At 37.7% G+C, this 27,976-nt stretch overlaps 1 protein-coding gene and 1 pseudogene across 8 annotated transcripts in view; one reads left to right on the forward strand and one right to left on the reverse strand.

Moving 5' to 3' along the window:
• ACSL4 (acyl-CoA synthetase long chain family member 4) overlaps nucleotides 1-27,976 on the reverse strand; it is a 77,605-nt gene that overhangs the window by 42,560 nt on the left and 7,069 nt on the right. For 4 of the 7 annotated variants that reach the window (XM_015461586.3, XM_002699866.6, XM_024988727.2 and 1 more), the window contains exon 2: nucleotides 4,730-4,782. The gene's annotated coding sequence lies outside the window, so the exon portion shown is untranslated. Of the gene's footprint in view, nucleotides 1-4,729; nucleotides 4,783-24,408; nucleotides 24,998-27,976 lie in introns of those variants that run through there. The other 3 variants (XM_059883673.1, XM_015461587.3, XM_015461585.2) reach the window with 3 other exon arrangements.
• LOC781022 (ferritin heavy chain-like) lies at nucleotides 26,339-27,272 on the forward strand (annotated as a pseudogene). Its single transcript, XR_084136.5, has one exon. The product of XR_084136.5 is annotated as a ferritin heavy chain-like (transcript).

A 27,976-nucleotide genomic window follows, 5' to 3' on the forward strand; every position in this document is an offset into this window, starting at 1 on the left:
TTTAAGTGAAAATCAGGTGTAATTTTACTTTGCTTCTTGTTTTGAGGCCAAGTTTAATGTTAAGTATTTCATTCCAGTTACTTCAAACGCTCTGAGATAGTTAGGTTAAACACAAAAAGCATTAGTAATACATGAAGCTCCAGCACACAAAGTAAACAAACGTGACATACTGATTAAAGGCTGAATTTAAAAGAAATCATCATCTTTTCCAATAGCATGTGACACAACACCCATTCAGGAAAGAGAAAAAATAATAAACTAAAGTCCATACCAAGATAATTTTTTTTTAACAAGTTTTAGAAAATGGTCTAAACCAAGCAAGGATCCATGCATCTACCAAGTTGAGACACATGGTAGAGACAAATATTCTTCATCTGTCCTTGATATATTTCCTTATGAAAATGTAACAGATATCAACGTGATAATCTGTGATTAACTGTCAGTGGTACTTTAAGAAATCACATTTTCAAATCACACATCAGTTAAGAGTAATTTAAATACCAAATAAAGAGATAATTTGCCTTCTGAAAAGGATAAGCCTGTATCCACTAAACATTAAATCAGAAAACAATTATAAAAATTCCAAGAGATTAAAACAGATATGCATACCTGTTGCACTTTAAAAGATCATACTTCGACATAGATATTGCATCAACAAGACTTTTGTAAAGGGGTGGAGTGCTTTTTTAAAAATTCCTATTTTCTTTCACACACTATTAAAAAGTTTCAAGTGATTTTAAAACATATAGGAGAAAGGTTATATACCCATTAAAGAAAACAGTTGCTTTGGTTAATGAAATCAAACTTCATAGGCACTACATTACAATATAATTAACCTTATATTTCAACATTAAAACTTTTTAAATGTTAATATTTTAAGAAAATAAAAGGCAGTAAGAGTAGCTAGCATGATCTTTTGCTTTCAGACAGTTTGCAGGACTGAATAATCATGTGAAATATATATCTGTCTGCTCTATGTAAGTCTCATGTGACTCAAAGTTGGTAAGTCAATTTAATCAATATGAAATAGCTTATACAGTCAAACTTTTGAAGTTTACAGTAATTATAATAAATACATTTGAAAGCTGAAAAAAAAGCAAAAGAAAAGCAAACACCTAGGATGACTAGACAGATGCTCTATACCACACACTGTACGCCTGCCTAGCTAGTTTGACTAGAAGAGTCTCACAGCTATGACTGATCTTTGGTAACATCTCAAACAAGATGAACCAAACTTGTTTGCTTCATCACCTGGATGGATATTAACTCCTGAAGTCGCCATCCTGCTAGTCTCTTCCCAGCTTTCCCCAGCAAAGAAAGCACCTCAGCTGCCATGTTGAAGATGCCCTTTCTTGCTCGAGCACGCATTCCCTCCCATAATGCGTTAAGAACATGCCCAGCACGTATCAGATAATGCTTTTTATAGGTCATAGGATAGTATAATTTGGATCCTATCTACATATGTTGAAATAAGGAGATGTCATGTGTTGAAATGTGGGAGCCTCATACAATGTTGTGCCTACACACCTCACACACACTGTGTACAAGTACATTTATCTTCCTCATTTTAAGTGATTGAAACACACTTGATTTTTATTTTTAAAAACACACTTGATTTTTTAAAGCTTTCCAAAGTTGAGAGTGGATTGGATATAATTTAATCCAAAGCTTACATATAAGGAATTTTGAGGATATATCATGCTAGAAGTGGCACCTGCCAACAAGACATGATGTTATAATCCAACTTTTTCAGACATCATGAAAAATGGGAGAGAAACTAAGTTCTAGGAGTTATGTGTTCAGAGAAATATAAAGGGTTCAGTGCTGTAGAAGGGAAGCAGACAACGACAATGACAACCCCAATCCCTAATCCCTGCTAAAGAGGATCTGCTACAGGTCCCTCTAGACAAAACCCTGCTGCTACATTCAACAGCCCATCATGCATGGTGTAGACTTTTTGTCTGTAAAGTCTTCCGTGTACTGGGTATTTTTTTCTTTATGATCTTAACATAAGTTAATAAAAACAATTGGATTACATATCTGACAAATTAACTCACAGTTATAAATGTGTTATCTGAATGAGAAATATATAGACTATTATCATTGCTATTTGTTACACATCTGTCTCCTATCATCTTATCTACTAATTATAATAAATCAATACAGCTGTGAGCTGCCAACCCTGAGCACAGGTTTAAAAAACAAATCTGTTAATCTGCAGTGCTATTTCCCACAGCCTTTGTTTTACAGGGAGAATTTTGCAACTTACATCTTGGCTACATGCCCTATCCTCTGGCCTTTCCTAGAGGAGGGACCAGTTTAATAGATTGGTTCGCTATGAATGTTGTTTCCCAGTACTCACACTGTTAAAAAGCCATGCAGCAAGGTAGTCTTAAACCATTTCTTACAAAATGGCTAAATAAGTCACTATGATTCAGCTACCAGGCCACCATAATGTGAAACTGTACTGTGGTAAATAACAAACAAAATAAAACAACAAAACCTCGCTCTGCTCTTCAGTAGCAAATATATCTTATAACTGAGATTAATAAAAGAGTTCAGTGACTGATAAATCTGTTGAAGACTGAAGTCTTATAGCCATTCAAATCAAAAGCCATTCAAATCTTATAGCGCTCAAATATTAGCGCTAGTAAAGAAAAGGGCATGGATATTCCAAAGACAATGAAAAAATTCAATATGTATTTTTATTATTAACATTATTATTAATGCAATACATAGTTAAATTATTCACACTGAATTATGGGTGTTCCTGACATTTGAGAAATTAAAGAATTCTTAACTAAAGAAGGATGCCACACGAAGTCAAATACAAGAAGCCATGGAAAAATACTCTGAGAGGTAATGTCTCCATGTTAAGGATGAGGAATATTTTCCATTCTGTTCTCTCTTCATGTTCATTTGTTCACCTGACCCATGCAAGCTTCACGAACGTGAGTGAGATAAGGGAATTAGGTATTTCTATTTTGAAGTGTACTTTGGGAGAGGCAAGGCACTATGCCAATTGAAGAACTCTCTCCAAAGTGTTTATTGACTCCTGAACTGGCCAGATACTCTTGCTAAAGCTTCTGGAAACTCCTGCTCTTCACCTTGGTAGTTCTTTCTCTTACACATCTAAGTGGGCTGCAGGCCAATTACAATAAATTTTTATGTGTGTGGGACGTGTGGGGTGGGGGTGGAGAGGGAAAAAGAAACAGGAAATAGATTCTCTGTGTATAAATAACTATAGGAGCCTGAATCCTACAGCCCATACAATTGCACTATGGTCTATTTCCCAAAAGAAACACTAAACCTGTTACCTTATCTCCTTTGTCAATCATGGGACAGCATGCTGCCTGTGTAGCTGAATTCGGAGACAACTAATTTTGGTCTGTTGATGAAAATCTTTGTTCATGTTCAAGATTTTTCTAATGCAGCCTAATCAGTCAACTGTAGCAATCTTTGCTATACAAGCACATTAAGTCTTTTGAATTTCTTTATACTTGGAATTCAAAAATAGTTATGAGCACATAAAAACTACTATTTCTTCTGTTTCAGTTTCATAATCTATTATAATGAGAGCGATTCTCAGAAGACCAGAAATACAAGAGAGACAGCATTGTATACAGGGCTTTGGTCCTGGCTCAGCAGCTTGACAAGCTGCACTACCTGGAACAAATTAAATGACCTCTTGTCTATTTCCTCATCTACATGAGAAAGTTGGATTCAGATTTTAAGATATCATAGACAAGTAAAAGTTTTATAAACAAAGAATGATGGTGAGGGCAATGACACAACTGCCAATTTTTTTTTTTTTTTTTGGCCAAGCATGGACATAAAAAACAAAAACCTATCATTTACTATCACCAACATTTCATAAAATACAGAACGGGTCTAACTCCTCAAAATTAGAAGGATATAACTTATAATAAGCAGCAATTTTTCAAATCGAAAAAGTTCAGCTTTAAAAATTTCATGGCCTGTGGGGCTTATTTCCCTCACTTCACCATGGGCCAGTAAAACGTCTTCACTGGTCAGGGTACTGTCTAAAAGTAAATGTTTGGGAACTCCGGAACTAGGTAATTTTCAAGGTCCAAGGCTCAAACACTAAATTATAATTGTAGGTGCTCTGTTATATTTCTTTCATTCTATATTATAGTCTAGAGTAGGTGTTTCATGAAGGACAGCACTGATGCCTAGATTTTTGAAGATTAGAAATACATTTAAATCATTTTGAGAAATAATAACTAAAATTAAGCTTCAATTTATTGGAGGAAGTATACACTACTACAGATTCAACTTCATCAATATTAATGAACCATTCACTGGACACTTACTATTAAGCTCATTTTACAGATGAAGAAATTGAGGCAAAAGTAAACTAAATAACTTTTCAGAGACACACTGCCTCAGGAGTCAGAACTGGAACTCCAATTATGACTCCACTTTTTGGTAAAACTCAAAAACAAAAAAAAAAAGAGAGATTATATTTAGATTTTAATTATCACTTCCCCATTCATAAATGAGTGACAGATGTTTTAAATCTTAGAAGCTGTCCAGAGTAAAAAGTTCTCCTATTTTACTTTTCCAAATAATGCCTTTTTAATATATAAATATTGGCAGGGCTTTTCCAATATAAAGAGAGAAAAAATGTCTATTAGTTTGGTCACTTAACTTTCTCCAAAAGCTGACAAGATTGCAAATTTAGAATTTTTAAAGGACAAATACTTACAGATTTTCTCTTTTTCTCTTAAGAAGAACCCGTATATCTTTCTGGATTTGAATCTGCAATAAGAGACAATATTTATGTGTATGGTGACATAAGAAAAGATCCTTTTTAAAAAGAAACCCATCTGCTTTTTCGCATTACCTGTGCACCTTAGTTCATGATAAGCCAGGTACCAAAGGAAAAACAAAAAATGACTATAACTAGTACTATTGGGGTCTTACAAAAGTAACTGAGCCTGGCTCTAAGAAACAGTAGTCAAAACCCTACAGGAAAAGGGCAGATTAAGAAACAAGCAGACGACTGAACAGACATTTCCCCAAAGAAAATGGTCAATAAGGTACATAAAAAGGTACTCAATATCACTAATCATCAGGGAAATGGAAATCAAAACTACACTGAGTTCTCACCTCACATGTTAGAATGGCTGTCACTAAAAAGACAAGAGATAATGAGTGTTGGTGAGGATGTGGACAAAAAGGGACCTCTTGAGCACTGTTGGTGGGAATGCAAACTGATGCAGGCACTATGGAAAACAGTATGGAGGTTTCTCAAAAATTTAAACAACTATCACATGATCCAGCATTCCCATCTCTGCTTATATATGCAAAGGAAATGAAAACAGGATACTGAAGATCTCTTCAATGCCTTCCCATGTTTAGTGAAGCATTATTCACACTAGCCAAGATATGGAAAAAAACTAAGTGTCTGCTAAGGAATGAATGGATAAAGAAGATGTGATATGCGTGTGCACACACACACACACACACACACACACACACAATGGAGGTATTATTCAGTCATGAAAAAGAAGGAAATCCTGCCATTTTCAACAACATGGATGGACCCTGAGACATTATAGTTAGATTAAGTCAAAGAAAGACAAATATTGTATTATATCACTTATATGGAATCTGAAAAGGTCAAACTCAAAGAAACAGACTAGAAGGCTGGTTATCAGGGGCTGAGTGGGGTGGTGGAGGAATTGGGGAGATGCTGTTAAAAGATACAAACTTGCAACTAGAATGCTGAGTAAGTTCTGGAGATCTATAATGCACAGCACAGTAATTATGATCAACAATACTGTATTACATACTTAAAAATTTCTAAGAGATTAGATTTCAAATGTTCTTGTCACAAAAAAGAAATGATAGTTAACATGATGTGATAGTTGTTAGCCAATACAAAGGTATTAATCAGTATAATATATAAATATATCAAATCAACCCATTGTACATCTTAAACTTATACGATGTTATATGTTAATTATATCTCAATAATATATATATATATATATACACAATTAAATGTTTTTAAATGACAGAGAGCAGGAGTCATGATGTAAATGGTTTTATTTCTACCTCTTCTCCCAGAGTCAGGATAGGAGCCAAGTTCAGAGACAAAGTCTGACTATGGGAAACTAGTAGGTCAATCTGACTGGTTAACCCCAACCTCAATGCCCACAGGCACCCAGCTATTTTCTCATTAAAAATGAACTATTTCCTTTAAACAATACATGGCTCTTTCCAAATTCAAATACAGCACTGGTCTAAGTAGAAATGAGAGATAATTTTCATCTTCCTTCAGTGAATAAAGAGAGAGTCTTGTGACATCCTTCAAGATATATACACTGTGAAGGTTTAGGATCCATTTATAGTTGAGAGTTAGTCTATTTTGGAAAATGCAGGAGAAAACTTCTTACCATCTGAATACTCAGAACAGTAAAATAAAGCTCTCCAGTAACAGATACTGTTTACTTACATTTCAACACGACTGGGCATCATATTATGCTTCAGTTTTCTTTCCATCCAGTAGTACTCGGTACTACTTCCATATGATTATAAGAATAACATTCAAACAAAATTTTTACTCTAGACATCCCAATGGAAGTTGCAAATCAAACATCCATATAACTAATCAACATACTAACTAGCTGGTATTAACTCAAACAGTTGGTTTTCTCTTTTGCTATCAGGAGGGTCAAGGAAACAAAGGTTTATACCCAGATCAATCACTAACTAAGTATGCCAATCGTTTGGCTTAATAGAACTACTTTTCAACTTCAAGTTAATACCCACAATCTACTCTAGGAAAGGGGGCTCTGGCAGTAGTATCAGTACCTGTGCAAATACAAGTGGTTAAGATTACTTATAAACAAAAGACACACTATTTAATATTTTCTTCCTTTACTCCCTGAGGGCTAACACTTGATATTAACACCAAGAGGGGAAATCTCTGCATGTTCGTATTAAAACAAAGTCCCAAGAGCTCAAAAAGAGAACGTTGAGGAAGAAAAACTTCATATTTCTTATACAAATGCATGTATTTCCTCTTCCACACAGAGCTTAATTCAGATAACTAACAAACAACAAAAAACCAACCTTTCATAAAATCACATGAACTCATCTATAGGTGGTGCAGAGTCGGGACGGGATACAAAACTATCCAGTAGTTTGTGTAATTTGAAAAATAATTTCCATAGAGAAAGTTTCCAAAGGAGACCTGACACTTGGTCATTGGTCCTACAGAAAGAGAGGCTGGAGAGGATACTCAAAAGTATAAGAGAACTCTTTCAGTTGGATGAGAGGCCCATACCAACCTTTGGCTAATTTCCAGTCTGAGAGCCCTCAATCAATTGGGCAGGACAATGTAACTCTCAGATGTTCTTTAATACAAAAGACAGACATAATTTTTCTCAGCTTACTTACTTAAGTTGCTTACTTAAAAGTAAGTTGCTTACTTGCTTAAAAGTAAGTAAGCAACAGCTTACTTACTTTACAGATGATAAGTAAGAAAGTAAGTAAGTTGCTTACTTAAAAGTAAGTAAGTAAGTAAGTAAGTTGCTTACTTGCTTAAAAGTAAGTAAGCAACAGCTTACTTACTTTACAGATGATAAAAGGGAATCAAATCACATTTCCTGCTGCTGCTGCTGCTAAGTTGCTTTAGTTGTGTCCGATTCTGTGTGACCCCATGGACGGCAGCCCACCAGACTCCCCTGACCCTGGGATTCTCCAGGCAAGAACAATGGAGTGGGTTGCCATTTCCTTCTCCAAAGCATGAAAGTGAAAAGTGAAAATGAAGTCGCTCAGTCGTGTCCGACTCTTAGCCACCCCATGGACTGCAGCCTACCAGGCTCCTCCGTCCATGGGATTTTCCAGGCAAGAGTCCTGGAGTGGGGTGCGATTGCCTTCTCCGAATCACATTTCCTAACTGAGCCTAATTAAGTTTCTCTGCACAACAGAAAAACTGGCACTCGCCTCTCTCTCTAGCCTCCTCCCTACAAAATAGCATCCTCCTCTTAAAGTCATCCTATTAAATTGAAGAAATAATCTGATATAAAAGAACTAAACAGATTATCAACATGCAGGTTCTCTTTACAGATGATCAGAAATATGGATGATCTGGCTAAAATTACAATGTAAATTTGAGTCATACTTTTCACTTTCACGGATATGCAAGCTTTTGCAACATAAGGAAGTTGGAAATCCTTAGCATAGCAAATTTTTAAACAGACTGAAGCATATACCATGGTTTGTTTCCACTTTATAGTCACTTGGTGGCATGAACAAAAGGAGTAATACAGCATCTAGAGTTGATCATCTTTCAATTAGGGAATGAGGTAGCTCTGAGAAAGCCTTCCCACTAAATATCAGGGAGCATAACAGTGTCCTTGCAGCTAACAAGAGAGTGACTAAGGGAAAAAGTAATACAAATAGAAGGCAGTGTTGTTCAACCTCATGTTTTGAGACAGACTTCATAACAAACCATTAATGTGTTTAGTTTTTGCCCTTTCTGTAAATAAGTTTGTGTGCTAATGAATATTTTGGAAACATTTTTCTAAAGTAAAGTCCATATACTAAAAATGTGACAGCATCAGATGGAAATGTTTCAGGCATGATCAATCATTCTTTCCTTAATGACTCAAGGACCAATCTTAGTAAGTTTAAAAGAGAATGTTTCGGGAAACAGTGGGAAACATTAACAAAGTCCTACGCACATTGTGTCCAAATCTAAAAGTAAATCCTGGAAAGTCCCTTATGAAACAATTCCCTAAGCAACAGTGTTTTATAAATCTATGTATACAAAATTTATATACCGGCAAATACTAATGGATGAAAACTGCCATGCTAGCATATATTTTAAAGGTCAGAGATGTTGAAATAAAAAATAACACAGGTGCAAAACAGTATGTATGAGTCTATCATTATATATATACATACATATTTGAGAAGGCACATATTCATAGAAAAATTAGCAAGACATGCACCAAATATTACTGCTATTATTGCATGGTACAATTAAAGGGGAATTTTACATGCTTTACTAATTTTAAGTTGTGTATTCTTTGATTTAGTGTCTTCCAAAGTTTCCAGAAATAAAAGTTGCTTTTACTTAAAAATTAGTTTTTCAAAATCCTAATGGAACAAGAAAATGACTCATTTAAAATGCCTACATGACAGTAATAAGGTAGTCAAATCACCGGAGGTACTGCTCAGAGTCTAAGCTACAATAGAATCTTTTCTTTTCCCTTTAAAAATATACTTGAGTATGAGTGGTCCAGGAGCTTTAAATGCTCCTAAGATTGTGGGTCACTTGACTTGTAAACATTAAAACTATTTAAGAAATGTTATAACCTAAGTAAAACTACCCAAAATCTATCATGAAAAGAGTACGGATGTAATTCCAGACTCTAGACTAGTCACAGACTAGTCATAGACTATAATGTTGCTTCATGGAAAAGTTAAAACCAAAAAGTGTTTATAAAATACTCATGATCTCAAAAAGCTACTTGAAAAACAAACATTACAAATTATCAAATACAAGTGAAACTATCTTTTTCATTCGATCTTCTAGAAATAAGAGCTTTAACAGTTTGGTGAATACCGTTGGGGACTTTTTTCTAAGCATATTCTAATACACACACACAATTTTTAAAAACTGAATTATACTATCTATACAAGCTTGCAACTTTCTTTTTAAAAAACGGCTCTTACATGCCTTTCCATGTCAGAATACATAGATCTAACATAATACTACTTTGTTATTGCTTTTTAAATTTTTAACAGTTATATGGTATTCCATTGTATGGCCATGTCAAAATTAAGTCTTACCAATCTACCCTGCTGCTGCTGCTGCTGCTAAGTCGCATCAGTTGTGTCCGACTCTGTGCGACCCCATAGATGGCAGCCCAACAGGCTCTCCCATCCCTGGGATTCTCCAGGCAAGAATACTGGAGTGGGTTGCCATTTCCTTCTCCAATGCATGAAAGTGAAAAGTGAAAGTGAAGTCGATCAGTCGTGTCCCACTCTTAGCGACCTCATGGACTGTAGCCTACCAGGCTCCTCCATCCATGGGATTCTCCAGGCAAGAGATCTGACTGGAGTGGGGCACCATTGCCTTCTTCACCAATCTTCCCTATTGATAGGTATTTGGGATTTTCTAATTTCTCATCATTAGAAACAGCAATAAACACCCTTAACAATATATTTATGCCAGCCCTTCTATAGGATACATTTCTAGAAGAATTGTTAAGTCAAACTGCTAGGTTAACTGCACCTTATACCATTTATGAATTTATCTTAATCACTTCAGTTCAGTTGCTCAGCCGTGTCCAACTCTTTGTGACCCCATGAATCACAGCACGCCAGGCCTCCCTGTCCATCACCATCTCCCAGAGTTCACTCAAACTCATGTCCATCGAGTCGGTGATGCCATCCAGCCATCTCATCCTCTGTCGTCCCCTTTTCCTCCTGCCCCTAATCCCTCCCAGCATCAGAGTCTTTTCCAATGAATCAACTCTTCACATGAGGTGGCCTAAGTACTGGAGTTTCAGCTTTAGCATCATTCCTTCCAAAGAACACCCAGGGCTGATCTCCTTTAGAATGGACTGGTTGGATCTCCTTGCAGTCCAAGGGACTCTCAAGAGTCTTCTCCAACACCACAGTGTAAAAGCATCAATTCTTTGGCACTCAGCTTTCTTCACAGTCCAACTCTCGCATCCATACACGACCACTGGAAAAACCATAGCCTTGACTAGATGGACCTCTGTTGGCAAAGTAATGCCTCTGCTTTTCAATATGCTATCTAGGTTGGTCATAACTTTTTTTCCAAGGAGTAAGCGTCTTTTAATTTCATGGCTGCAGTCACCATCTGCAGTGATTTTGGAGCTCAAAAAAATAAAGTCTGACACTGTTTCCACTGTTTGCCCATCTATTTCCCATGTCGTGATGGGACCAGATGCCATGATCTTAGTTTTCTGAATGTTGAGCTTTAAGCCAACTTTTTCACTTTCCACTTTCACTTTCAGCAAGAGGCTCTTTAGTTCCTCTTCACCTTATGCCATAAAGGTGGTGTCATCTGCACGTCTGAGGTTATTGATATTTAGTAAACATAAATAGAAGGTCATATAGGGCAAGGATTGTGTCTTATTATCTCTGCATCTATTTTGGCTTGAAAGAGCATTAAAAATCTGTTGGAATGGATAAAGGAAACTAACAGCTGTCAGAGAATACAGCTGGTTTAAGTCATTTTTTTTCTTCACATTTAATATCAGCTTTCACTTCATTAGTAACTATTTTTAAGACAGTATTTTTTTACATTATCAACTTCAGCAGATATTTTGGAAAAGTACTTATAACAAAAAACTACCATTATATTTTAGAACAATGATACAATGATAATCAATTTTAACCATAGAGAAAATCCTTTGTTTTACTCGTTAGAAATTATTCTTTTCAGTGCTAGAACAATATATAAATTGCATATCCATGACAACAATGAATATTTCTTTACGTAGTTAGATCTGCAGTATTCTGTGGTAAATTCTTTGTTTCATTTTCTCAGTTTTGAAGCAATGTTTATTTATACTCTACCCATTGTCTTTACCCAAGCTCAAAGACAGAGTCCAGTTTGAACATTAAGAGAAATACTTCAACTATAGTTAAGAATTCTGTTACCACCCATTTTCTTACATAACTTTTGCCCTTATAATTAGTATGGTAAATTATATGAATTATATACACACAGAGTTTCATCATTAGCATGGCTTTATATATATACATGCACACATACAATCTGCATATCACACACATATGTAAATTATGTGTATGTATAAAAATGACAAGTATCTACCTACAATGTAAGTACCAGACCTCACCTGGGACAGGAAGATAAACTATACACATATAAATACCATTCCTTACCTACAAAGTTATAGACTTCCAGAGCTAAAATAGGCTTTAAAATGAAAGTTTGCTGCTGTTGCTAAGTTGATTCAGTCATGTCTGACTCTGTGTGACCCATACCCGGCAGCCCACCAGGCCCCTCTCTCCCTGGGATTCTCCAGGCAAGAATACTGGAGTGGGTTGCCATTTCCTTCTCCAATGCATGCATGCATGCTAAGTCACTTCAGTCATGTCCGACTCTGTGTGACCCTATGGACAGCAGCCCTCCAGGCTCCTCTGTCCACAGGATTCTCCAGGCAAGAATACTGGAGTGGGTTGCCATTTCCTTCTCCCTAAAATGAGAGTAATTAGTCTCTAAAAAGAAACTCTCTTCCCTCCCCTTCCAAATGATCACAGGAGCTAAGAGAGGATCTATTTTCTAGAATATAAGGAAAGCCTCTTATATGCTTCCCTATACAGATAATGTAAGAATTTCTTTCTAATCAGTGTTGATTAGTTTTACTCTTAAGATGAAATGTGAGAATATTAGAAAGCAAAAAATTACACTATTTCTAACCTTTTGGTTACCTAGGATGAAATTAACAGTATCAAGACAGAAAGGCACATTCTCTTTAAATGCTCTCAGTAGAACAACTGCATTTAAATAAGAAATTTTTAAAGTCACATATATCAAGAATCCTATTTGTAAGATCCACCTAAGATATAGCTTGATTATTAGGAGGCAATCACTGGGGTAGAACTGTTTTAATAGCTGAAAATTGCTGCTGCTGCTGCTAAGTCGCTTCAGTCGTGTCCAACTCTGTGCGACCCCATAGATGGCAGCCCACCAGGCTTCGCTGTCCCTGGGATTCTCCAGGCAAGAACACTGGAGTGGGTTGCCATTTCCTTCTCCAATGCATGAAAGTGAAAAGTGAAAGTGAAGTTGCTCAGTGGTGTTGGACTCGCAGCAACCCCAGGGACTGCAGCCCACCAGGCTCCTCCGTCCATGGCATTTTTCCAGGCAAGAGTACTGGAGTGGGGTGCCATTGCCTACTCGGCTCAGGAGCAACAATCTCCCAATAGTGATTTAAAAGAGTGTTTTGAACAAATTGATTGCATAATATCAAACATTGGACTTACCACATCTCTTCCTTCCAAGTTTACTCAAGCCGTGTGTTGATACATGGGTAATTCTGAATTTACAAGGCCTTTATTAAAATACTGAAGAACTGAACAATGCCTGAAAGAAGTATTTGTTACTTCAAGAGATCTTGACCAGAAAGTACTGCTGTGTAACAATCAAAACTTTCCAAAAGCTTGGGTAATTTTTGCCAGAAGTTACATTTTGTTTTTAAAGACATGACTCAATAAATAAACACACAGAGAGCACCAAGGTAATGAACAATAAGTACTCATGAAGCAATCATTTTAGGAGAAAAACATTAGCATTTTCTTCTACATTAAAGATGAGATTGATAAACCACTGAGAAAAGAAAATATATTTTTAGAAATACAGACTCTTAGAGCTAAAATATGGCCTGTTTTGATGACTCTCAAAGTATCTCTGGGGCCACCAGTTCCTGGCGGTACTACTGTTCATAATATTGCAAGCACCACTTTCATTTCTGCCAGGAATAATTTTTATTTGCTGAAAAAAAAAATGCACTGGAGTTCCGTCGAAAGTAGTGCCAATTAAGAATAAAGAAATTGTTCAGTATTGCCAAATGTATACAGAAAGGCACTTTATATCCCATTGACGGAAGTATAAATTGGTACAAGTTTTATAGAAAGTAATTTGGCAATAGGCATTCAGAAGCTTTAAGTCATACATATCTCATGACTGAGTAATTTCACTCTCTACTTCTAGGACTAGCCTAAGGAAAGAGAAATGCACATGCACAAAAAAACATAGACAATAGTCACTGCTGTGATATAAATAACAGAAAACCAGAAACAACAGCAAATATCCAAAAGGAGACTGGTAAAACAATGATGTATCTTCATGATTTAACACTACAGTCATCAAACGCAGTATTGTCAAAGATTTTTAAGGATATGAAAAAACAGTCAAGATATTAATAAGTGAAATTGGTTTAAGACAAAACTTAACCAAATATATGCAGGCTACCAGCTGAAATATTCATCTCTGGATTGTAGAATTACAGGTGATTTTTAGTTTTGTCCTATTTTTTTCTACATTTTCTAAAACTGCTGCAGTGAACATATTACTTTTCTCATTCAATACATAAGTAAAAAAAATAGCACCAGTGTCAATTAATCCTAGTGTGTGTCTATGTTTATATGTGGGTATTGATAAGTGACAATGAACATGGCCCATAAGGTATTTGGCCCTACTGACATGGTAAAGTGATGCTATTTTGCTGACATAACTGCATTGTAGAGAGAAGATTAGATACTTCAGTTTTTAAACTAGACTCAAAGTAAAAGAAACTTCTTTTGCTCGTGTAATATGATCTATAAAGCAAAATAAAATCAGTGGGTTTTTTTCTTGCTGTAACTACACTGTAGCCTACCAGGCTCCTCTGTCCACAGGATTTCCCAGGCAAGAATACTGGAGTTGGAGTAGCCATTCCCTTCTCCAGGGGATCTTCCTGACCCAGGGATTGAACCCAGGTCTCCCCCACTACAGACAGATTCTTTACCATCTGAGCCACAAGAGAAGCCCACTGGCAAGTGAATAGACAATATCAAAAAGCCAGATAATCACAAGGGGTTCTGTACAGATGGAAATATCAATAATTTCCTTAATGCCCCCAGTTCCACCCACTTATCCTATTAAAACAAACAGGAACTCAAATGCCAGGTGACACTGCCAAAAGATTTAAGAGGTATGAGAAGAGTCATACTGGCATTCTTCTGCCCCACAAAGAAAATACTTTTCAGCTAGCCCAAGTATATTAATACTAATATATTATTAATATTAATATAATATTAATATCAATCAGCCCCCTAATGGGAATTGAGGCCTGCCTGCCCCCAGGTGAGCATCACAGGCAAAAGGCAGCAAATGAGTATCCTTTCTTTGCTTTCCACATGGTGATGGGAGGGATGATACAGGCAGGGGATTTCAGAACTAAACTCTCCATCCGTACCCACTTGTTTACAACCTGAACTCTGGGACCAGTGGCTCAGAATATTAGAAGATCTCATCTTACCTAAGACTGTCTTACTTCAGACATTCCAATCAACTGTGATATCAGGTTATTAATATGTACTAGCTGACTTCAAAAAGCTGTAGGAGGCAGAAAGGGTTGAATCATTTCTTTCCCTCAAAGTTTTCATTTCAAAATGTTTCGGGCAACAGTAAAGTATCATTAAGTAATCTCATTTCCTGTAAAGGCCCACACAGCTCCAACTGTGTCCTGCAATAACCTCGACAGGGCCTAGTGGCACTGAGTTCACAATGCTCAAAATGATAAAAGGCACACAGCAGCTACGCATAACATCCCACTGCAATATACAATTTACTTGAAAATTAATGTTTTTAATTTACTTGAAAATTAATGTTTTTACTCCAAAGTTAAGGGAAAGTAGTCTGTGGCTGCTGGTTAACTCAATTGAGTTGAGCCAGTGCTTCTGAAGCTAAGCTCACAAATTTGAGCCCTGTGTGAACTGGTGAAGAATCTGCCTTCAATGCAAGAGATGAGGGTTCGAACCCTGGGTCAGGAGATCCCCTGGAGAAAAGAAATGGCAACCCACTCCAGGATTCTAGCCTGGAAAATTCCATGGACACTGGAACCTGGTGGGCTCCATGGGATCACAAAGAGTTGGACACAACTGAGTGACCAAGCTCACATGCACATGAATTGGTGAAAAAAAAAGGCAATCACATTTCTCAGCTTGCTAATGTATATTCCCTGGTTGTCATGTGTTGTCCCAGATTCTTACCAGAATTCTTATCAGAGTCATCCCCCACGCCCAACCTTTTTCCTTTTTTGGGAGAGGCAACCCTAGTGATGACCCAGTAATAACCCTAACTCTGGTCCCACAGAGAACAAGATAAGAATATATGGCTACACCAGCAGAAGCCAACCTCCACAACTGGAAAGTACTAAGTACTGACTGAATCCACAGTCATATACAAATGGGCAAGTAAATGAAATAATCAGCTTTGTGCCAGTAAACACACACATGACTTTTTATTCCAAGTGTTTCAACAATATCAAATTATGATAACTTTAAATATTTTATCTACAACCAAATATTTATAATCCCACTTCTAAAATCTACTGTTTTAGATTTTAATTGGTAATTTCTAACTGAAGTCAATTCCTCATCTTACAAAGCATACACTTGTATATTAAGTACATAAAGGATAAATTAGATCCATTTTAAGAAAATACCTCCACAAATAGGTTTTTAACTTATGACTTTTAAAGACTATAATCCTATTTAAGAAGTTGTGTTTACGCTTTCACTAAATTAACCTAAATCAAATAGGTTAATTTGGCAATTAACCTATTGCCAAACCAACTTTGTGCTTAGGCAGTCATGTCCAACTCTTTGCAACCCCACGGACTGAGCAAACAAAAATTCTAACTTTGCAGGGAATACAAATCTGATACTCATTTCTGAAAAATACAACCGATTATAACTTGCCATCTAAGATTTTCTGGAAAATACAGGTTAGCAACCATAGAGCTGCATATTGAATGAGGTATTTGATTCCCAGTGATAAAAGACTAAAGCAAACAGGAGACATTCCAGGCTAACCCAGATGTTGTAAGCTTAAGGAATTTTTCACCTATTTATAAGCTTCAGTTCTTGGAAGAGGCTGTATCCAGTACAGCCTAATATTCAGCTTACTAAGAACGATTTTATTTAATTAGGCCCATCAGGAAAAAAAAAAAAAAAGACCACAGATGAAAAGGATAAGGTGCTATGCTCCATCAAAGGCTAAAGGGAGGGGGACAGTGAAGCTCCAGCACACACAACACACCACCCTGATGAGGGTAACTGTGAACCAACGTGCTGGAGCCAGCCGGCCTAGATCCAGTTCCTGGTGGTGCCACTTACTAGAGTTGAGTGACCTCGGGCAAGTTATGTACCCTCTGTGCCTCATTTGCCACAACCCTGAAATGGAGGGAATACTCCTCCTACTTTCTGGGACTGCTGTGAAGCTGAAATGAGCTGATCTCACAGCTCCAGCCATCATGAACTTCTTTTAGGTTCTCAAAAGCACCAAGCTTAATCTCTCACCTCTGCATCTAGCACATGCTTTTCTCTTTGCCAAGAACATTCTCTTCTCCCTTTTCTTGGCTTCCTTTAGGTCTTAGTTTAAATGACACTTCTAAAAAGCCTTCCTTGACCTCCCCACTTTATGTCAGGTGCCTCTGCTGTTTGTCCTCCCAGTGCTCATATAGCACAACACCTAAACGTGTTCAAGTTTCTGTTCCCCAGCTGGGCTATAAGCTCTTTAAAGACAGAAGTCATGTCTGTCCCCATCATTGCCATAATTCTGAGAACCCAGCACAGTACAGGTACACAGTAGATGCTTACAAAACAGTTCTGGACTGAAATAACAAGTCATGCTAAAGAGGAAGGAGACCAAAGAACGAATTCCCACTTAAATCTTTCACTCTAGGCAGAAATGTATGCCTCTTCATATCTGAGATGTATAAGAATACTTCCTCTCATCTATTGAGAAGTTTGAAATTAAACATGAGACATGCCACATTCCGGTAGAATACAAATTTTATAGCCATTCTGGGTAGGAATAATGATTTCACAAGCAGAGAAAGTAACAGTCTGTTCAGTATGTTTACATCTATGATTTCATGTCTCATATTCCAAAGCCTTTACTGCTATAAGTATATCGCAGCAAAATTATATGGTTAGGGTACCACTCCGATTTTCATCAGCTGGGCTAAATGAAATCCGTTAGTGCAATTGGCACAGATGGAGAGAAGCAAAGGAAGGTGAGACCATGAACACAGAAAAACAGGAAAGAAAAAAGAGCGAAAGTAGTATTAAGAGCGGAGAAGGCAATAGCAAGCCACTCCAGTACTCTTGCCTGGAGAATCCCAGGGACGGGGGGAGCCTGGTGGGCTGCCGTCTATGGGCTGCCGTCTATGGGCTGCCGTCTATGGGGTCGCACAGAGTCGGACACGACTGAAGCAACTTGGCAGCAGCAGCAGCCGTATTAAGAGCAACATCAGCTGCTAGTCTACAAGGAACCACTGGGTGGCGCCAGTGCCCCTGGCTTTCCAATACAGGTATGGAACCAGGAGGCAGAGCCATCAATTAGCCTGCATCTCCCAGAGCTTAGGTTAAATGCTCACAAGTTTATTTTCAGCATACTGATGGACAGATGCAATTCACCAGATTTCAAGTTCTCTGCATGTATCATTAACACAGGCATAGGTTTTAAGGATGTTTGTTTATCAGAGACACCTAGAAGGTGGTTTGTCAACATTTTTACCTGGTGAAATTTTTCATAGCTTATCATTCTAAATGCAGAGAATCTCAGAGTGAGATGCCAGGGATTCTGAGTGGAGTGATAAGGAAGGAAAGGGATCAGAATGACTTAGAAAGCTATTTTAAAAACTATTAGGTGGTATTATCCCACATTTTAAAATAAACTTTCATGAATTGATTTTGGCAGTTTTTCTTTAGTCCCTCTTAAACCACTTTTAGTAGAAATAAAGAATATACTTTGTCTTAGTAAATAAACATGATCTTTATTGGAAATTTTTCAAAATACAAATACAGATTTTTTTAAAAACTAAAAAAAAAAAACTATTAAGTTGAGCCAAATAAAATTGCTGATAGTCAAAAAACTGTTACATATCCCCCAAAATAGCAATTTCAAACAGTTCAACCAAATACACACCTATTTAGAATCAGTGGTTTAGTGAGCCACTGTTACTGATAAGAGTGTCCTATCTCTCAGGTTTGTTGGGGAAAAAAGGTTGAGAATACATGCATAGTTTCTCTGTAATCATGAAGAGTTAATTGAACAAACAAATGGAAACAAAATAACTAAAGATAGGGAATTTGCTGGCTGTCCAGTGGTTAGGACTCGGTGCTTTCACTGCTGAGGATGTGTTCAATCCCTGGCTGGGGAACTAAGATTCTGCAAGCCACATAGCATGACCAAAACAAACAAACAAACAAACACCCTCAGGATAAGGAATAGATTAAACTATATTAAAAAACAGCAAACATGGGAACATGTTCACCAAAAAAGTAAATGCTATATTAAGTGTAAAAAGCAATTACAAAACAGTATATAAAACACATTTTGTGTTTTGTTGCTGTTGTCAGTCACTCAGTCGTGTCTGACTTTTTGATCCCGTGAACTGCAGCATGCCAGGTTTCCATGTTCTTCACTATCTCCTGGAGTTTGCTCAAACTCATGGCCATGGAGTCGGGGAAGCCATCCAGCCATCTTGTCCTCTGTCATCCCCTTCTCCTCCTGCCCTCAATCTTTTCCAGCATCAGGGTCTTTTCTAAGACCCAGTGTTTTAGGGGCATTCAAAATGTTTGGGGACATATGGAAGGATATATACTAAAAGCCTCAATAGATGTCTCTGGGTAGGGGGTTAGCCTTACTTTGTTTTGTCTTTTTATCCATACATGTTTCTAAAATAAACATGTATAACAATTTTAGATCCTGGAACAGGAAGAAAAGTAAAGACTTTGGCAGAAAAACTAGGGAAATCCAAACAAATTCTATACTGTAGAGTACTGTGCCACTATCTGTTATGTAAAATGTTAACCTTAGGGGAAGTTGGGGGAAAGATATCCAGAACATCAGAACTATCTTCACAAATTCATTGTAAATCTAACATTATTCCAACATGAAATACTTATTTTAAAAAATAAGCCATGTATTAAGATCACGCCTTTTAAACCTAGAAGAAAAAATCCATTTGGTTAAAAAGATTCCTACATTTAAAGAATAATATTGTGGAATCAAACTTCTTTCATAGATAGAAGCTTTGAAGAAGGTATGCCTTCTAGCATGACAACCAAAAGCTATAAAGACTTAACGACATATGCATTGCCTTTCATAATATGAAAGTGAAGTTACCCTATTAGGCAAAGACTCACTGAAGCTGGAAATAAATGGCTGAGTCTCTATTTTCTTTGATTTTGTAATCATCATTGCTGAAGACCAACCATCATAAGAACATGTGAGGGAAGGAATTAAAAGTAAGTACAGCCAGTAACAACCTTTAATTCAAAAAATGTATTTACTTTTTGTCTGCACTGGATCTTCATCGCTGCACTTGGGCTTTCTCTAGTTACAGTGAGTGGGGACTACTCTCGAGTTGCGGTGCACACTTATTGCTGTGGCCTCTCTTGTTGCGGAGCACGGACTACAGCCTCTGGGCCCATAGGCTTCTGTAGTTGTGGCTCAAAGGCTCTAGATCGCAGGCTCAGTAGTTGTTGCGCACCAGCTTAGTTACCCTGTGGCATGTGGGATCTTCTCAGACCAGAAACCGAACCCATGTCTCCTGCATTGGCAGGCAGATTCTCAATCACTGGACCACCGGGGAAGTCCCAACCCTCTTCTTTTGTAATATTTTTAGTTGTAGTACTTCTAGTTGTCAAATTGCAGGCAGCTACAGGTACATGAACATGCATTCGTTCATGAAAAATCCAGTGAACATTTACTATGCCCTCTCCTTCTGGAGCTTAGTGTTCAATAGATAACATTTTAAGAGGACCTAAGACTAGGCACTTGCCTGGTGGTCCAGTGGTTAAGAATCTGCCTTCCAATGCAGGGGGTGCAGGTTCAATCTCTGGTCCAGGAGCTAAGAGCTGCATGCTTTGTGGCCAAAAAACCACAACATAAAACAGAAGCAATATTGTAATAAATCCAATAAAGACTTTTAAAATGATCCACATCAGAGAAATCTTTAAAAACTTTTTTAAAAAAGAGGCCATGAGACTAACACAGAGAGCAGACATACACCTGTAACAGGAAAGGAGGGTCACCCATGAGTCAACCCTCAACCCTATATGCCCAATCAGATGATCATCTTACCTTTTATTAATAAAAAGCTAATAATAATAGCTACCCTCTAGAATTATCCAGTTATACCTGTTACTGCTTAGGGACCAGCTGGCTTGCTCAAAATGTATTTTTTTTTAATCTTTAAATATTGGAGCAAGAAGAATTATGCAAAGACAAAGGATGAAAGTGAGGTTCTGAAAAGAAATAAAGGAAAGGAAAATGCAGAGCTGAAATACACAAACAGAAAACTAAAAGGTTTTGATCAATTTCATCTGCAGACTGCTACCCAGCTGTTACAAACAGGTTACAGCTTTCTGGTTATACTACTACTCTGGCAAGTGTAAAATCTGGAATAGGTTACTTCCACTGCAAAACACACCCAACTGAGGTTTTGTTACCTGGAAGTTTCATTAGTTGAGTATGGAAAATGCATCAGTAAGGTATGTCTGCAGATGAGACCCAAAACAAAAATTTCAAAAAACAGATTTAAAAAGAAGCACCAGTGTACTAAGAACTCCCAAGCAGAGGAGAAGTCTTTCCCATCTCAATGGAACACTACTTAAGGAAGGGCTATTATGTGTCCCCATAAAAAGGTCAGCCAAGAACCTTGCTGCAATTTCAACAGTGTTGATATTTACTACTAGTAGAAATCACCCATTTATCTCTAAAGCAATTAATTTCTGCTGTATCTATAATGTAATCCGCCTTTAAGACATCCCTTTGCAGTTATTTCTGTGAATTGTTAAGCAAAAATGTATCATCTTTAATTAAGTTATAATTCAATCCTCCTACAAACATCTGCAAACAATACGAGGAGCAGTAAAAGCAGTTTGCTTTCTCATGTACTGCATGGGGCAATACACTGCTTACTCTTCTTCAAAAGCAAAACTAAGGTCAACACAGAGGCGGTTCTGAAAACAAACGTTCTCCGTTAAGCACACATGTTGAGGTCTGATGGTTGCATGATGGCGACAGGCCAGATTTTTAAAGAATAAGAAAAGATATTATCAAAATGCTTCCAGCACCTCAATTTGATGGTTTCCAGGGCTGCTATGCCTGAAAATAGAAGAGAAAGGTACTGAGGTTTGGCACCTGGTGCCAAGCCCACCTAGACAACATCCTGATCTTTCATCAGCAATGGGGCAGTGCTGGTAAAAAAAAAAGAAAAAAAAATTTTTTTAAGGTCAAGCAATAGCAAGACATGGCCCCAGACCCAACCAAGTACCAAACTCAAAACAAATTCTAAAAGTTTAGATCATTCCACAGAACAATTTTATGTAACTCAAATATGTAACTGTGAGGCTTTGAGACATTATTGATTTTCTTTCATGCAGCAGATAGAGGTAAGCAGTAGAGGCAACAAATCTAAGAATAGATTTTCCATCCTAAACAGATTCCTAATCACTCCTCTCAAAGCAGAAGAAACATTTCTCATGATCTCATGACAAAATGTTATGACATCTAGAAGAGACCAGACAAATAAAATGACCTTAGTGTCAAAATAGCTAGAAACGATGCAAGAGTGAAGAAATCTAGTCTAGGTTGAAAAGTAATTCTTTCAACCAGAATTAGCTGCATCAAAATGAGTTTCGTGCATTTCATCAAAGTCATTAAAATAACATATATGTGTTTCATAACAACAATCCCATATTTGAAGAAGACAAATAGAATTTTGACTCAATTTTGCAGATTTCCACTGAGGACTATGATATCATCAGATTAAACACTGCAAGGCTTCTCAATATTTTCTTAGTTTAGGGATTCAATAGGCTACAACTGGTTTCTAAAATATGTCTTTAATTACAAACTGGAGTTGAGATTCCTAGTTTTCAAAACTCAAGGTACGTTCTGGCTAGAGACTGTATGCTCACAGCCACCTCCCACTCCTTTGGTCATGCCCTAGTATAGCATCCACCTCCTCTTTCCTGTGGGCAATGCCCTAAGCAACACGACCCTTCAGTCAAAGGCAGAGAGGGCGGTGGACAACAGTCTTCATCAGTTGAGGACAATTAGAAGCAAGATTAATAGGAAGCACTTCCTCCTTGTGTTTTTTAGTCATGTCCGACTTTTGTGACCCCATGGACTGTAGCCTGCCAGGCTCCTCTATCCATGGGATTTCCCAGGCAAGAATACTGGAGTGAGTTGCCATGCCCTCCTCCAGGGGATATTCCCAACCCAGCAGTCGAACTGGAGTCTCTTGCATTGGCAGGCAGATTCTTTACCACTGGGCCACCAGGGAAACACGCTTCCTCCCTAAGAAGTTAAAAAAAAAAAAAAAAAAAACACCCTACAATCTTTAAGGGTTAGGGGCTTTATGAGAAAAAGATCAGTGGTCTGAAAGTTGAGTTAAGAACAACTCCACCATTTCACCACATGTATATCATTGCAATCATACGCCAATCACTCCTCACAAACATTTCATATAACCAAAGAACAATGGCTCAAATGCAGGGTACTGCTGACATAGGACAGAGATTAGGTAACTATCTGAGCACTGGAATATTCTTCTCCCAAGAGCCAGGTAGAACAGTCTTCTTTTGCAGACTCCTTATACTTACAGTGACTGCAAACAGACCCTACTGAGCTAGGATTCAAGTCAGCCAGCAGGACTAGTGCACATGTCTTTACAACTGCAGTGAACAATTTGTACTTCTGGGGTTGAGAATCATCATCCCTGATTCAATTCTACTCAGTCCTAAAAGAAAGACTGGAATAGTGAGGTTGGGGAACTCCATTTCAAAACAAGAATAAAAAACAGAGAATGGAGATTCACCAGGGAGGTTTCCATTTTGCACTTGTCTTTTCTAAAGTTACTTGTAAAGAAGTAAATTATTTGGGGGGGGATACTTCCTAAAGAAAGCTACTCCCTTATTAACAGTTTAATTCTCAATGATCTCCTGGTGATCAAGAGAATATTAAAATTAATGTACATAAGGGCATAAATTAAAAACTTGCTTCTACATAAAAATCCTGGCCTTTATACTTGACACTAAAAACAAAATCGAAGGAAAGGGATCCCAAAATTTCTGGTGGAAAATCTGAGTTGTATAATATCCTTCCAAGTTCAGTCATTTTGCTTAAAAATGTATAACATGTAAATATATTTGAATGAATATGCTAATACTGACATTTCTTTCTACTGAGGGAAATAAACACTACACATTTTCCCATCTGCAGGTCGCTATAATTCACCAAACAGTGAGCCTGAACCCTGCCTTTTCTAGTTTCCAGAGTATGTAAACCACTTTCTTCACAGATATTCTAACCTACTTCTGTAAGGAAATGCACAGAGAAATCCCAAATATTTTACCAAAGGCTTTAAACCATTCTAGACTAACCTGCAACTGACCAAATCCCGAAGGTTTCTGTGGTTCCAAGTATAAGAATACCATTATCCCGGCCTGCTTTTCTCTTTTCTACTCTATTTGTCTGAAACACATTCATCTGACAGTTATTTATGGCTAGTTCTGCTCAGTTCCACCCCTGAGTCAAGTTACGGTTTTTCAACTATTCTTTTAAGCTACTTCTCAACTTACCATCTTCAGCAGTCATGGAGAACAGAGCACCTTTTACTTGGATGCATCCCATGAGATACTAGTGCTAGTTGTGTCTTCTCTTCTGTTTCCAAAGCCATAACTGAACTTTAAGCTCATTCAACCAAGTTCCTGTTTCCTGTCTGTGGGAAGTTTTCAGCTTTCAGTTTATTTGAAAAGCAGAAATGACTAATATATTCTGAGAAAAACGAATGATCACCATTTCATAGGGAGCAGCTCTGCCCATTTTTGCAGACCTTTTTTTTTTATGACATCACCTGGGTACCCCCAGGGGAGTGGTCCTCCAAAACTCTGTCATTTCTTTTTTTAACAGTATTAGAATGCTTCAGGCACATGTTGAAGGTAATAAACAGAATACCTAAGAGAAAACAGGTATTTCACCATGCCTTCCACTGCCTTAACTTCCTAACAATCACTAGAAGCCCCCATAAATGTTTCAAATACCTCTGTTAAAAGTCTCGTCTCACACACACCTGTCATTACTCAAGTGAGAAGTGGGAAAACTCTATTCTGCGTGCATGCTTAGTGGCTCAGTTGTGTCTGACTCTGCGACCCCATGGACTGTCGCTGCCAGGCTCCTCTGTCCATGGGATTTTTAGTCCCCTATAAAATCTTCAAACTTCACAGTGCCTATGAAAAAAAAAAAATCCTCTTGCTGCAAAATCAATTCTAGAAAGGCCTTGGAGAATGGGATGCTATTTCAATCACCATAACAAAAATATGAGCAGCTACACTGGGCCATCACATTAACACCACTGTCTACAAGGTAGAATATTCTTTTGTTAAATACTCTATTGAATTCATCATAAAGTATTTTCACCTCTAAATCCCACAGTATAAACTCAGAAGTGGTTATAATGAGCCTATGGCAGATGTGCTTAATAAATGCTTCTCGATGACATATGAGCAGAATACATACTATACAAATCAAACTTGGTCCTGCAACACATTTCTCGTAATGTTCAATTTTACTGTAGACTGAGATACCATAGACAAAGATTCATGTTGCCACAGACACCCAGATTTTCTTTACTTTTATAAGCTGCAAAAGAACACAACTACGCCCACACATTCACCAAAAATTAGTCAGAGCGGTTGGTTTTTCTTTGAACCAAAATAACTGTTCAAGCTCAGTTTTAAAACCTTCATTAAAACCAAACCCCACCCCAAAAGATCCCTAATGACCTTTTAATATACTGTACTTATATATCATTACTAGTAACTACAACTTAAACAACATGCATAAATTCAAAACAGAACTGAACTGGTTTAACATTGAGAATTTTTTCATTCCTTGGTTATTTACTTTTGGTGGCCATGACTTTGCTTGAAGATTATAGTTTGTCCCAGAAATCAGTTATTTTAAGTGGAACACTATGTTTACCTGGCACGTGGTCGTTCTTTTTCCCACTAGTATGTCTTTTTCACTTATTCACAGCTATCGATCATGAAAGATGCTCACTGTATAGAGTCCAGTTAAAGGAAGCAAGTTACAAATCAGCATGTACACTAAGAACCCTTCTTTTGTAGAAAGAAGATACATATGTGTGCACACGTGCATGTGTGTGTGCATGCAAGTGTCCATACATGTATGTACACAAACATGTGCCCAGAAGTTGACAATAGATCTCCCTGGGTATGGCATTATGGCGCTTTTATTCTTTTTTTATACTTATATTTTCAATGCAGAACATTCAGAAAATACAAATAGTTTTAAAAATAATGTTCTTCCTTTGTTAAAGTACTAAGTACTCTCTAAATACAAGGCATTCACCCCATTTCTAGCACAATGTTACTGTATAAAGCACAGTGAAGAAACTGCATTGTAAATATCCTTCAATGTGTAATGTTGCATATGAAGAATCTGTAAAATTACTATCAAAAGGGTAATCATATATTAAAATGCATTATAGACAGTCTTAGCAGAGAGTCGCCGCGGTTTCCTGCTTCAACAGTGCTTGAACGGAACCCGGCGGTGGGGTTCCGTTCAAGCACCCCGGCCGGCCGGCCACTCAGAGCCAGCCCTCGTCACCACTTGACAGCACCCTCCGACCGGCCCAAGGTCCCCGCCAATTGCTCCAGCGCCGCTCGGCCGTCGCCGCCACCACCACCACCACTGCCCGTTTTCAGCCGCCCACAATGACGACTGCATCCCCCTCGCAGATGCGCCAGAACTACCACCAGGACTCGGAGGCCACCATCAACCGCCAGATCAACCTGGAGCTCTACGCCTCCTATGTCTACCTGTCCATGTCGTACTATTTTGACCGTGATGATGTGGCTTTGAAGAACTTTGCCAAATACTTTCTTCACCAATCTAATTAGGAGAGGGAACACGCTGAGAGACTGATGAGGCTGCAGAACCAGCGAGGCGGCCGAATCTTCCTTCAGGATATCAAAAAATCAGACCGTGATGACTGGGAGAATGGGCTGACTGCAATGGAATGTGCGCTGTGCTTGGAGAGAAGTGTGAATCAGTCACTACTGGAACTGCACAAACTGGCCACTGAAAAAAATGATCCCCATCTGTGTGATTTCATTGAGACTCATTACCTGAATGAGCAGGTGGAAGCCATCAAAGAATTGGGTGACCACATAACCAACCTGCGCAAGATGGGGGGCCCTGGATCTGGCATGGCAGAGTACCTCTTTGACAAGCACACCCTGGGACACAGTGAGAGCTAAGCCTCAGGCTGGTTTCCCACAGCCACAGGGGTGACTTCCCTGGTCAGCAAGGCAGTGCATGCATATTTGGGTTACCTTCATCTTTTCTATAAGTTGTAACAAAACATCTACTTAAGTTCTTTCTTTAGTACCATTCCTTCAAATAAAGTAATTTGGTACCCCCCCAAAATAAATAAAAATAAAATGCATTATAGAATTGTATAGGGTAAAAAGTATAAGTATCTCTGTAATGCCTTCCTCTAACACCACTCCCTTTTGCCCTAGAGATAACCATGCATGGTGCCTATCAGTCACACCTCTTTGTATTATCCATATGCATGGCAAGGTTTTGTCTTTTTTAGATAGGTGGATTCATGGTATATGGAGTGTTATATAATTCCCTCCATCCTTTAACAACATATTTTGGAACTCCCATGTCCATTTATATAGGTCTAAGGGATTTCTTTCCTTTAATAGCTTCATATTATTCCACAGAACAACATGTTATTATTTAAGTCATTCCCCTTCTGATGGACATTTAGCTTGCTGCCAAGTTTTCACTGTTACCAAGGTTCATTGCTTTGAAATCTTGTGTTTATTTTTATACAAATGTGCAGATATTTACCAAGAATAGCTTTATACAGAATTACTGGGTCAAAAATATATGCACATTTAAAAATGAGAGGATTTTGGCACTCTATCAAAAAGCTACACAATTCACACTCTCATTAAAGTGTATGACAGTGCCCATTCCTTTCTAAAAGTGGATATTACAGTTTTTGCCAATGTATTTGGTAAAAAAATGATTTTCATTTCCCTAATTACTAGAGTGAATTTGAGCATCTTTTCTTTTTGAATCATTATTTCAATTTCTTTTCTTTTTTTG

This window comes from Bos taurus, chromosome X, assembly GCF_002263795.3.
Source record: "Bos taurus isolate L1 Dominette 01449 registration number 42190680 breed Hereford chromosome X, ARS-UCD2.0, whole genome shotgun sequence".
NCBI lineage: Eukaryota > Metazoa > Chordata > Mammalia > Artiodactyla > Bovidae > Bos > Bos taurus.